The sequence below is a fragment of the Capsicum annuum genome, chromosome 2, assembly GCF_002878395.1.
Source record: "Capsicum annuum cultivar UCD-10X-F1 chromosome 2, UCD10Xv1.1, whole genome shotgun sequence".
Lineage (NCBI taxonomy): Eukaryota > Viridiplantae > Streptophyta > Magnoliopsida > Solanales > Solanaceae > Capsicum > Capsicum annuum.
The window spans coordinates 71,695,759-71,707,979 of NC_061112.1; the positions used below are offsets into that span (position 1 = coordinate 71,695,759).

Below are 12,221 nucleotides of genomic sequence, written 5' to 3' on the forward strand. Positions count from 1 at the left end.
GTTCATCGTGATGGGTAGGGCGGTGCCTCGCCCAGTTCGATGGGCTAGGTCCTGCGGCGCCCTGGCTAATCTGGTTGGGGAAATTTCTACTTTCCAACTTCATATCATTAAGGGCAAAAAGGCCATTTGTACCATCTATTAGCCCCAAATCACGGGATTCATGCCCCTAGAACCAAATTATACTCAATTTCTCTCAAGAACAAAGCTTAGGGTTTCAACCCAACATTCAAGAAACTCAAAATTTCCACTATTATTTTTCCAAATTGATTTGAGATTTAAGATTCCCAGACCAAGAGCTTCAAGAATCTTCCTTCAAGAGTGCAAATAGAGTCTTAAGAGCAAGTTATTCATCTAAGATCATCATCCAAGGTATGTGGGGTTATGAACAAGGACAATGCTTTCGTCCTTATGCCCAAAGCTTCTTTTTAATTTCAATGATACTTGATTTTTATGTGTTTCCCTATGAATTTGAAGTTGGGTTTATACCCTATGTTGATATTCATGAGATTATTAGATTTTCAATGTTTTAGAAGAATAATTACATGAGTATGTTGATATTATTATGCTTATTGCTGAAATTTCCAGAATTTAAGATGATTTAAGAATATTTATGTTATAAAGCATGGATTTTGAGATGTTTTATTATGAGATTGATATATGGGCCATTAATCCCTCTTTGAGATTGTTATTTTGAGAATTTTTGTTCTATAAGCACCCACTGATGAGATTATCCTTAGATTTTAAAAAATATTTGACCTTTCGGTCACACTAGAATTGAAATCCACTTTACAGATTGAGATTATAGATTTTACAGCTGGTTTCATTATAAACCATGAGATTATTTTTAAAGTAGATTTTCTGGAGATCTTGAGCATGATATTGGGAGTAGTATTTAGCACCGAGTTGGGTACATTACTATGATTTCATACCCCAAAACTACGTGCCACTATAGGATTTGAGATTATTCCCACTTTATGTGAATGACAGCGATAGTGATCACTGAGATAGATTGTTCTATTTCAATGGCAAGGTTAGAGCAGCTCTAACCTTATGAGGGCTAGTCGTGGGACACTATGGATGCTCACATAGTGTACATATCAGTTAGAATAACCTCCCAAAATATCCCCCACTCTTAAAATAGTTTAATTATTTTAAGTCTTGAGATGAAGTATTTACTATGCAGAATGAGTTTCAGATTTCATCTACCTTACAATATTTGAGAACAAGAAGAGAATACAAATCTTAGAACTAAGTGTAATGACTCACGAGATTCATACTACATGTTTTACTATTCATACTTTATGAGATTTAGATTTCAAATTTTACTCAAGATGTGTGAGTTATTTACATTTAGCATGCATTCTTTTATAAATGATGATTATGAGATACATTTTTACTTATTGCATGCACACCCATATACTAAGTACATCCTCAAAGTACTGATCCACATATATGTCTATGTGCTACATTGTTTCATAATGTAGGTTCAAGTGCTCAGTGTCAGCAATGACCATGATTTTTGAGTACCTCATCTACATCTCTGCAATTGGTTTGTCCTTATAGTTTGGGGACTTATGCTATTCAGGTTTCTAGCTTCATTAGTAGATGTTTTCATATTTAATTCAGACAGTTAAGTCAGCTGGGGTCTGTCCCACTGACTCTCCAAATTTAGACATTAGAGGCTTGTCGGACTACTAGTTTCAGTCTTAGTTTTCAGTTGTCATATTCAAACCTTGTAGTATTATTGTTATAAGATTCATGAGATTCAGATTACATATTCAATTTCAGATATATTCAAACTTTTCAGATAGTTTCCCATATTTATCATGATTTCATATTTATATGTACCCATTTTTGAACTGTTGAGTAAGTATAAAGCAGCTAGGGTTAGCTCAGGACTACTTATAGTTCAAACCACCGTGTGGCATCCCGAGAACTAAATTTTGTGGTGTTACACTATATGTTATGTAAGTGTTAAAATTTAGATATTATTTGATATGTATGGTCTTGTGGGGTCTTATATGATATTCATAGCCTTGAATACAAGTGAATATTTATATTGTGTTGTTGTAAATGTCTATTTTGATACCTTTGGTGCATTATGATATATATATATATATATATATATTCATATTTTTGGCATATGAAACATGTGTAAATTCATGGATGAATGGAAATAATAAGTGGATATTGTATCACGTGGTTGTGAAAATGTATCATTGTGATTGGTTGTGGAAATATATCATGTGGTTTGTTATGGAAATACTCATTATGATTGGTTGTGAGTATTGCATCCTTATATCATACTTATTCATGAAAAAAATAGTACCACCATGGCAACAACTTTTATAAAACCCTCTTCGATGGATGTATCGGAGAGGAGATATAGCAATACCATATAAAACCCTTTCTGGGTAATGTGTCGGGAAGGAGATACGGATATGAATTATGGATTGCATATGGGTTGACAAACCCTCCATGGTTCCCAGGTCGGGAGGCTTACCTCTGTGGGTATATACGGGGATTATGCGATGATCCTAGAGGTGGTGCAACTACCTAATGTATTATCATCATCATTATATACATTGAACTTACTTTATTATGTTTATGTCATGCTTGTATTTCCATATGATCTTGCTATCTACCTAATTATCCTAATTTTCCTTATGTGTAGTTGATAAACTTCTATAAAATCAGTCTCTCTTGCCTTATCATATGCGATATAAGTATAATTGTAGTCTACCTTGGTTTTTTGTTGTAAAATATATATCTATGCTATATATTAGAATTGTTAGTGCGAGCGATGTGGTCTACCATTATGGGACATTTTCTGATTGTAGGTGATGCGCCCTTTGTGTGTATTTGTATGTTTTATCTTCTATTTTTCTTGGTTAACCTAAGATACCTACTGAGTATAAGTGGACCGTATGCATTCCTACTTTACCCTTTCAGTGCAGATTCAGGTTTGGGTACACTTCAAATTGGTTGATTTCGAGCACTTTCAAATTACTTAAGGTAGCGGTTGGACATTCATGCATTTAGAGTTCATCCCTATCTTTCTATAGTAGATGTGTCTTTATTAGTAGTCGGAGATAGATATTGTTACTTTGTGGCTATTATTTGATGTATTTTACTCATGGTTTGTATTAGTAGTTCTTACACTATAGACACTTGATTTTAGAAATATATGGTATTTAGATATGTTCTTTCTACATTGTTACAATTACTTGCATTGTTTGACTTTGTTCTATAAGCCTTACCTTAGGGTATTTTTGTCCCCTCCTCTTTTTGTATCAGTTTGGGTGATAGGGTTACTTGTCAAGGTACGCCACGACAAGTGCCACCATGACCCTTATTTTTTGGTCATGACAAATTGGTATCAGAGCATCCAAGTTTCATTTGTCTCAATGGTTTAAGAATAAGATATCTAATAGATTCTCACGAATTGGTACTTAGACGTCTATATCTATCTTTGATAGGCTATAGGATATCTTTAGGAAACTTTTTTCATCTCATTTTTTATCGTGCAAATTTTTTCATACCTTGTGTTTTGAGTTGTGTTTCACTCTTTTTGCACAAATGATGTTGACTAGGTTTTGCATGGTTAGAGATGTGGATCCTTTTTCTAAAGAGAGAGTTCAGTCGATAGGGCAAGCTTCAAATCATGGATAAACTAGAAAGAGGGTACGGGCTTGTGGTTCAGCCCCGTATAGGAGGAGTGTTAGGGGACTCTCACTTAAGCCTCGTATTGAGTAGGTTAGAGGTATGGGTTCTACTCTATTTCCTTAGATTTTGTCTACCCCATTATTAGAGGGATTATTGGTGCATTTGCTGACCCATTTAGAGGGTTGTCCTTTAGTTATGTTGGGTATTCCTCCAATTTAGAGTGTGGATCCTCTTATTGCAAATGTTTTTATTTTGGGTACTCCTCAGACCGCTAGTTCTATCCCTATTTTAGCACTGACATATAAGCATGGTGTTTTGATATTGAGAGTTCAACCTTCATCTATATTACCTCCTCAAATAGGATCTCAGTCTTCAGATCCACTATGCCTCCTCTTGCTACGAGTACTATGATGTCTTCAGAGTATAAGAAAAGGTTTGGGAGATTTACTTATTTAGGTCCTCCTAGATTCAGTGGTGTTCTGGATGAGGATACCTATGAGTTTTTGATTGGTTACTGATAGAAGTTGCATAATTTATTTTTGTTGAAGTTGCATAGGGTTGCTTATACTACCTATCAGTTGAGAGATGTGACTAGAGATTAGCAAAGACCAGTTGTTGGTTGTAGACTTGTTGATTCTCCTGAGATATTATGGTATCAATTTGTCGATGACTTTTTAAAGAGGTTTGTACCTTATAGTCTGAGGGATTAGATGTGTTATGAGTTTGATCACTTGGAGTAGGGATCCAGGACTGTAGCAGAGTTTGAGGCATGACTTGTCCAAATATTATTATGCTAGTATTTTAGCCTTGTATGAGAAGATTTAAAAGTTTATAAAGGGTATGGATGTCTCTCTTCAGTTGCCTACATCTTAGAAGTTTGTATTTGGGGTATCTTTTCAGAGTTTTGTGGATTATGCCAAGATGAAATAGGGTATTTTTCTAGCACCAAGAAGGTGTGTTGTTTTGGTGTGTTTAGAAGCCAGACTTCTTATGGAATTCTCATGGATATCAAGGTAGGATAGTGAAGGCGGCCTTGCAGAGTTTTGGTGGTGAATCTTTTGGTACAATAGTTCGGGGTAAATATTTGGGCCCTTTTGTATCTTTTCTTATTGAGGCACACCGTAGAGGTTGCTATGTGTGTAATAAGTTTGGCTATGTAGTCTGGGATTGTCCCTGTTGTGTGATTCGGGCTACTTCTATTTTAGCTGTGAGGGATAGGGGTACTACCAAAGGTGTGTGGAAAAGAGGTAGTAGAGCTCATGAGGGTGGTATGGGATCACTCAGGCAACTGGTGGTTGTGGGCAGTTCTATGTTATACCATCCAAACCTAAGGTAGAGGCTTCAGATGTTGTGATCACATGTATCATCCCTGTTTGATCCCGGATTAACTTTCTCCTATGTGTCAGTGTATTTTTCTTTGGGTTTTGATTTTGTTAGTTAGCCTATTGCCATGCCTATTCGTGTATCTACCCTGGTAGGTGATTTTTTAGTGGTAAATTGAGTACACTAATCTTGTGTTGTGACATTCTCTGGTCTTGTGACTTGGTTAGATTTGCTTGTGTTAGATATGGTTGATTTCGATGTTATTTTGGGTATGAATTGGTTGGCTCCATATCATGTTGCCCCAGATTGTTTTGCTAAGACTGTGAGTTTAGCTTCATTGGGTGTGCCAAGGATAGCTTGGAAGAGTGCACTTTATTCAGTACCCAAGAGGGTCGTATCGAATTATCAGGTTCATTGATTGGTCTAGAGGGGATATTTGTCTTATTTGGCTCATATTTATGATAATAGTGTTGTTTTTCCTTCTTTATTGGATTCTTTCCATTTTGTTCATGAGTTTATGGATGTGTTTCCTAGGGATTTACACATATCGTGATATTAATTTTACTATTGATATTTATCTGGGTACCAAGCCCATCTCTATTTCTCTTTATAGGATGGCCCCAGGTGAATTGAAAAAATTAAAGGATCAGTTGTAGGAGTTATTAGATAATAAATTTATCCAACCTTGTGTATCGTATTGGGGTGCGCCTATCTTGTTTTAGAAGAAGAAGGATGGGTCTATGCATATGTGTATTAAGGTTACAACTAAGAATGACTATCCTCTACATTGCATTCTTGATTTATTTGATTAGTTTTAGGGTGATACGGTGTTTTCAAAGATTTATTTGAGGTCCAGTTATCACCAGTTGAGGATTAAAGCTTCGTATATTTTTAAGATAGCTATCCGGACTCAATATGGTAATTATGAATTCTTTGTCATGTCATTTGGGTTGACCAATGCCTCTGCTACATTCATAGAGTTGATGATCGAGTGTTTCGACCATATCTTAACTCCATTGTTATTATATTTATTGAGATATCGTGGTTTATTCCAAGAGTAAGGTTGAGCATGAAAAACATTTGCAGATTGTGCTTTAGAGATTGAGGGATGAGAAGTTGTATGCCAGGTTCTCTAAGTGCGAGTTTTGGTTGGAGTCTGTTTCTTTCTTGGGTCATGTGGTGACTAAAGAAAGGTATTATGGTTAATCCAACCAAGTTTACAGTACTTTGTGATTGAGATAGACCGACTTCCCCAATCAAGATTCAAAGTTTTGTAGGCTTGGCAGGTTATTATCGTTATTTTGTTGAGGGCTTCTCTTCTATTATAGCTTCTTTGACTAAGTTGACTCAGAAGAAGATTTCCTTTCAGTAGTCTAATGCCTGTGGGCGAGCTTTCAAAAGCTCAAGGATTTGTTGATTTCATATCCTATCTAGACTTTTCCTAAGGAGGGTTTGGGCTTTATTGTATTTTGTGATGCTTTAGATTATATATATTTATATACCCATCTCTCCTGTTGTCATGACTCGAGGCAACCCCCTAGTCGCAGCAATGGTGCTTACGGTCACAAATGACCACAAGCTATCCTATGAGCTAGTACCTGCAGTAAGCATTGAGTAAAATATAAACATAACACCTGTGTGGAAGATAAAATGAGAAGGTAATGTATATTTGAATACTGAAATAAGAAATACCGAGTGTCTGAAACAACAGATAAAAATTGAAAATAACTAACTAATTGTCTAACTGTTTATCTGAATGTCTAAAAGCCTCTAAACTGATTGAGGAGTTGATGGGACAGACCCCCAACTAACTCCGACTGACTGAATAAACTGAACTACTGAAATAACTAAATAAACATAACATGTCCTCGATGGATAAGAACTCACCACAATAGCTAATGCATTACACTGAGTTGTCTAACTACGGTCGAGAAACTGTGCCTCTGAACATATAATATAAGACATCATAGCACAAAGAAGAGAATGTGATCGGTACTTTGAATGTACTAGTATATGAGATAAGGTTAGGCAGATATACATGGGGCACTGTGCATATGAAATAAGGAATAACTGAATAATATGAGATAATTGAACATGAATGTATGAAAATTGTAACATCTAAGAATGCAAGACCAAGCATAAATCTATAAATGGGAATGAGTCTGGAATCTGAAAGACTATAAACTTTATAAGTGAACAACCAAAAGTCTGTACACTTGGTCAAGCAAAACCTGAACTGAACCTATACTGGTGTTGTAATGAGATCGTGAGAGGTATCATCTAATAGATATGCTTTAATATGAGCTAATTGGGGTCCAACTTGTAATCCTAGTTGGAAGGGTGTCAGTACCATGCCACGGGTATTAACACTGGCTGTGTGGATCCACTAAAATAGTGTCCCAAAGAACTAATGAGTCACCCTCAACTGGCAGGTGCTCTAATGAGATATGTGTCATCCTCAACTGGTAGGTAAACACTTTGTCAACCCTCAACTGGCAGGTAGATATCTCTAACCTACACTGTCTATGTAGTTTTGGAACTCGAGGATTGGTACTAAGGGTCACACCCTCTACTGTCAGGTGATCCCACATCCCTGAGTTTTCTCGGAGCTAACTCCTATTCCCAACTGAACTAACACTGATATTGGGATAGATTGAATATTTTTACATAACTGATAGTTCTCATCATAGTTATAAACGTATAAGTATACTGATAAGAGTCATGTATTAACTGTCTGAGTACTAGAAAAACTGAATTCATGTAAATCACATAGGTATTGGGTGTTCGTAACCCATTAGAACTTAATGAAATTAAGAATAATGCCTTATAAAATCTTTAAAACAAAAGTAGAGGATCATTGTTCAAAACCCAACACTTTGACATTTCACCAAACACATGAGAGTTGTGAACTTAAGCATGGGAATGAGTGAAGCATGCGAGAATAACATGATTACAAGACTAAAATCATTACTTAGGGATTTAACGTGAAGTTTACAACATTTAAAACATGTAATTGCTCATCCCACTTGAAAAACACTTATAAACATAACTTGTAATTGAATTCACAAGAGATTCAAGGAGATATTTAAACTTAAACATGAAAAAACTCATAATTAAAACCAAAAAGGGATTCTTGGACTCCATGGGTGAAAGGAACCCATGGATGAACCTCACACATACCTCACTGGATAATTAGTAAAGATTCTTGGGAATTTTTTGAGGTTTGAAGCTTCAATTCCTTGATTCCTTGAGAATAGGTTAGGGTTTGTTCTTGAAGTGAAAGATGATTTTCTTGAGAGCTTTTATGAATAAAGTTGCAAATAATGCTCCTTGGGGACCTAAATATCTTGTTATGGATGAGTTTGGGTGAGGGGAATCGACCCAAATACCCTTAAATAATGAGGAACAAAAGCTGGACAAAAATTAGAGGGGGCGACAAAAACTCCGGCGCACCAGAATGGAGCGGGCGGCGCGGGTCTAGAGTGGCGCACTAAAGGGCACATCGCGAGCTCTGGAGCAGTGTACAGGAGGGCGCGGTGCGGGATTATCAGGTGCTGCTACTATTTTAGTTCTCCAAACATGCCCTTACGCTCTTCCAAAAATTCTAAAACTCATCCGAGATGTACTTTTAACATCCCCGATCATGAATCAACTTAAAAATTGACATTCTGAGGTCAGAAAGGTCAAAAATAAAATTACCAAAGTTTAGGAGCCTTGGAAATGAGTAAGTCCCAACACTTAGTAAAATCTCTAAGTCTTATATACCCTTTAACATACAATCGTGAGATTAATTGAGCTAGAATCTTACGGGGTATTACAATATCTTCCCCTTAGGAACATTTATCCTTAAATGAGAGTGGTTCAGTTGAGAGTACTGAAGAAACTGAGATCATATACTAAACATGCATGACTGGAAACATGATTATATAACTGAGTGTGAAACAAGATACATGAACTGAACTGAATTTATGCAATGACATGAGATGGATTACATAGCTAAAACTGGGAATGGAAAAGAGTCAATCTGAGGAAAATTGTTACCTTAAGCTGAATCTGACTTCACAGAGAAAAGATGAGGGTACTTGGTTCACATTTCTGCTTCTGTATCCCAAGTGGCTCCCTTAACGGACTGATTCCACCAAAGAACCTTGACCAAGGGAACTTCTTTGTTCCTTTGTCTATGAATCTGACGATCAACAATCTCAACTGGGATTTCTTCGTAAGAAAGGTTATCCTGAACATCCATTCTTTCTAATGGAACTACTACAGCTGAATCACCAATACACTTTTTTAATAGGGAAACATGAAACAGTAGATGCATTGATGCTAAATCTGTATGCAACTCTAGATCATAAGCTACCTTCCCAAAATAACTCAAGATCTTATATTGTAACGACCCGAGACTACCCCTAGTCATTTCACAGTGCTTATGACTCCGAAGCACCACAAGCTAAGCTTTTTTCTAATATCTATACCTAAACACTGCATAATATCTGAAATAAATGCGAAAACTGGCCATAAGGTTCAAAACATCTAAAAATACTCAAAACTTAAAACTGAATACTAATACATTTGTCCGAAACGCCTCTAACTATCTGAACTGTGGAGTTGATGGGACATGTCCTCAACTAACTCTGTCAACGGAAAATAAACAAAGCCTGATGCAATAATAGCAAACTAAGGATCATCCTTGAATGAAGAGAACTCACATCTACGTCTATTGTTGCTGACCGGGACTGAGCTACTGAGGGAACTCTGGATCTCATACCTCTAAATCTATGGTGTCAAATAAAAATACCATAGCGCAAATGCGTCAGTATGTAGGAATGTACTGAGTATTCAGATAAGGTAAGGCTAAATGCAAGGCTCATGCATGAACAAATACTTAACTGAATAATCATGAGAGTACCAAACGAGAACACATACATGAATGCAAAAACCACAATCATAATCATCACAACTCTAAATACTGAAACTCGAATACTGCTTTACTATCATCTGAACTCACTACTAACACTGAGATACTGAATCACTGAATCATCTAATACTGACAACTAAATATACTCATATCAATGATTGAATTTTGAGCTCACTGCTATCGAGTAACAAAATCAGAGATAAACCTCTCTAACGGATGATTTCGAAATCTATTATCAATGATAAGAAAATGATCATATCCGAATCTGACAGCAGGAATACTCAACAACATATGAGATTGAGATCAAGCCTATCTTACGGGAGATCTCTAGATATGGCAACAAGTATATTCAACATAATCTGAGACTGAGATCAAGTCTATATGATGGGAGATCTCTGGATATGATAACATGAATACTCAATTGAATCTGAAACTGAGATCAAGCCTATCTGACGGGAGATCTCTGGATATGATAACATGAATACTCAACTGAATCTAAAACTGAGATCAAGCCTATCCGATGGGAGATCTCTTGATATGATAACATGAATACACAACTAAATCTGAAACTGAGATCAAGCCTATCTGATGGGAGATCTCTAGATATGATAACATGAATACTCAACTGAATATGAAACTGAGATCAAGCCTATCTGATGGGAGATCTCTAGACATGATAACAAATAACAGTATATGAGACTAAGCCTATCTGACGGGATGGTCCATGAATCAATGGAACTATCTGAGTTCCTCATAGAGATAGACGACTGTACCACACAATCCTATTTTCTGAAGATTGATACTGAAATTGCAACTATAGGAAGTAGTTACTTAACCGACATGCCCCGACCTCCCATAGGTAGGGTCCAACCTATAACTATAGCTGGAAGGGTGTCAATACCATGCCATGGGTAAATACCTCTCTGGTCAACCCTATCTAACGAGTGACCCTCGCTGGAAGTCGGCCTAAGGCTATATAATAATCAAACCTCTCTAACGGTGATAGCCTCTACTGAAGGGGACCCCTACATCCTTTGCTGGCTATGCAGTTCTGGAGTTTAGGGATTGCTCCTAACAACTCGGCCTCTCTGATGGGAAGCTGACATCCCTTCCCTCGCTCGGTGCTAGCTCCTACTCCCAACTGAAAGACTCTGAACTAATTCTCAACTGAATACAATTGGGCTAAATCTGACACTGATCACATCTCTCAAATGATCTGTCTGAGTTAAGTTGAATTCACATGGTCCAGTATCTGATGGAATACTACTTAATCATGGTATCTGACTGACGATATAGAGTCTGAATAGTTTACTCGATCACTACTGAGACCGAAACTAAACATCTGAATACTACTAGGTATGAGCTGAGTACAACACTGAGGCTAGATTACTAGCGATAAAAGGGATTACAAATATTATTGAGATTTATTAGGTTTTGTATCTGTCTGAGGATACAGGGTTCTATAATTCACTGAGTTCTGAGAATCACAGCTTGACTGGGATTATCGTAAAAACTGACATAGGCTCTAGACAGCAGCTAAATTATCGGGTATAAATACCCCCAGAACTCGATAACATAAAAGTTAAACATAACCATTCTTGACTAATCATAACCACGGTCATTATTTCATCATCACAATCACTAAAGCAACTCTTCACGCATTTAGGAATCATAACCATATATTCTCCATCACAATCACTAAGGCATCACTCCAAGCATTTAGAAATCACAATATATATTCACCATCACAATTAATAAGGCGTCTCTTCAAGCATTTAGGAATCATAATCATCTATTCACCAACACAATCACTAAGGCATCACTTCAAGCATTTAGGATTCACCACATATATTCACCATCACAATTACAAAGGCATCACTTCAAGCATTTAGGAATCCCAACATAGATTCACCATCACAATTACTAAGGCGTCTCCTCAAGCATTTAGAAATCATAGACATGTAATAGCGTAGGGAGAATATGCTATTGAATCATACTCTATTCAATGAGGTCTTGCATCAAGTACTTAGCACGTATGTTAGTCTTGGCATATATTAGATAACACATGATTGGGGAAACTTGATACTATTATGTCACAATTTACTCATCAAGAATTTGGCATGTATTAAAGGCTTAGCATGTATCAAAGAGCATGTAATTGGGGAATTTCATACTATCATGTCTCAACTCGTTCACTAAGGCCTTTCAACAAACACTAGGCATGCATGGGTTTACACATAATTGGGAATATCATGCTATCATGCCATAATTTATTCACTAAGGCATTTCATCAAACACTAGGCATGCATGGGTT

The 12,221-nt window shown here is 36.6% G+C and overlaps 1 protein-coding gene across 1 annotated transcript in view; it reads right to left on the reverse strand.

Annotated features, from left to right (window-relative positions):
• LOC107857785 (acyl carrier protein 1, chloroplastic-like) overlaps positions 1 to 12,221 on the reverse strand; it is a 28,183-nt gene that overhangs the window by 300 nt on the left and 15,662 nt on the right. The window lies entirely within an intron of this gene.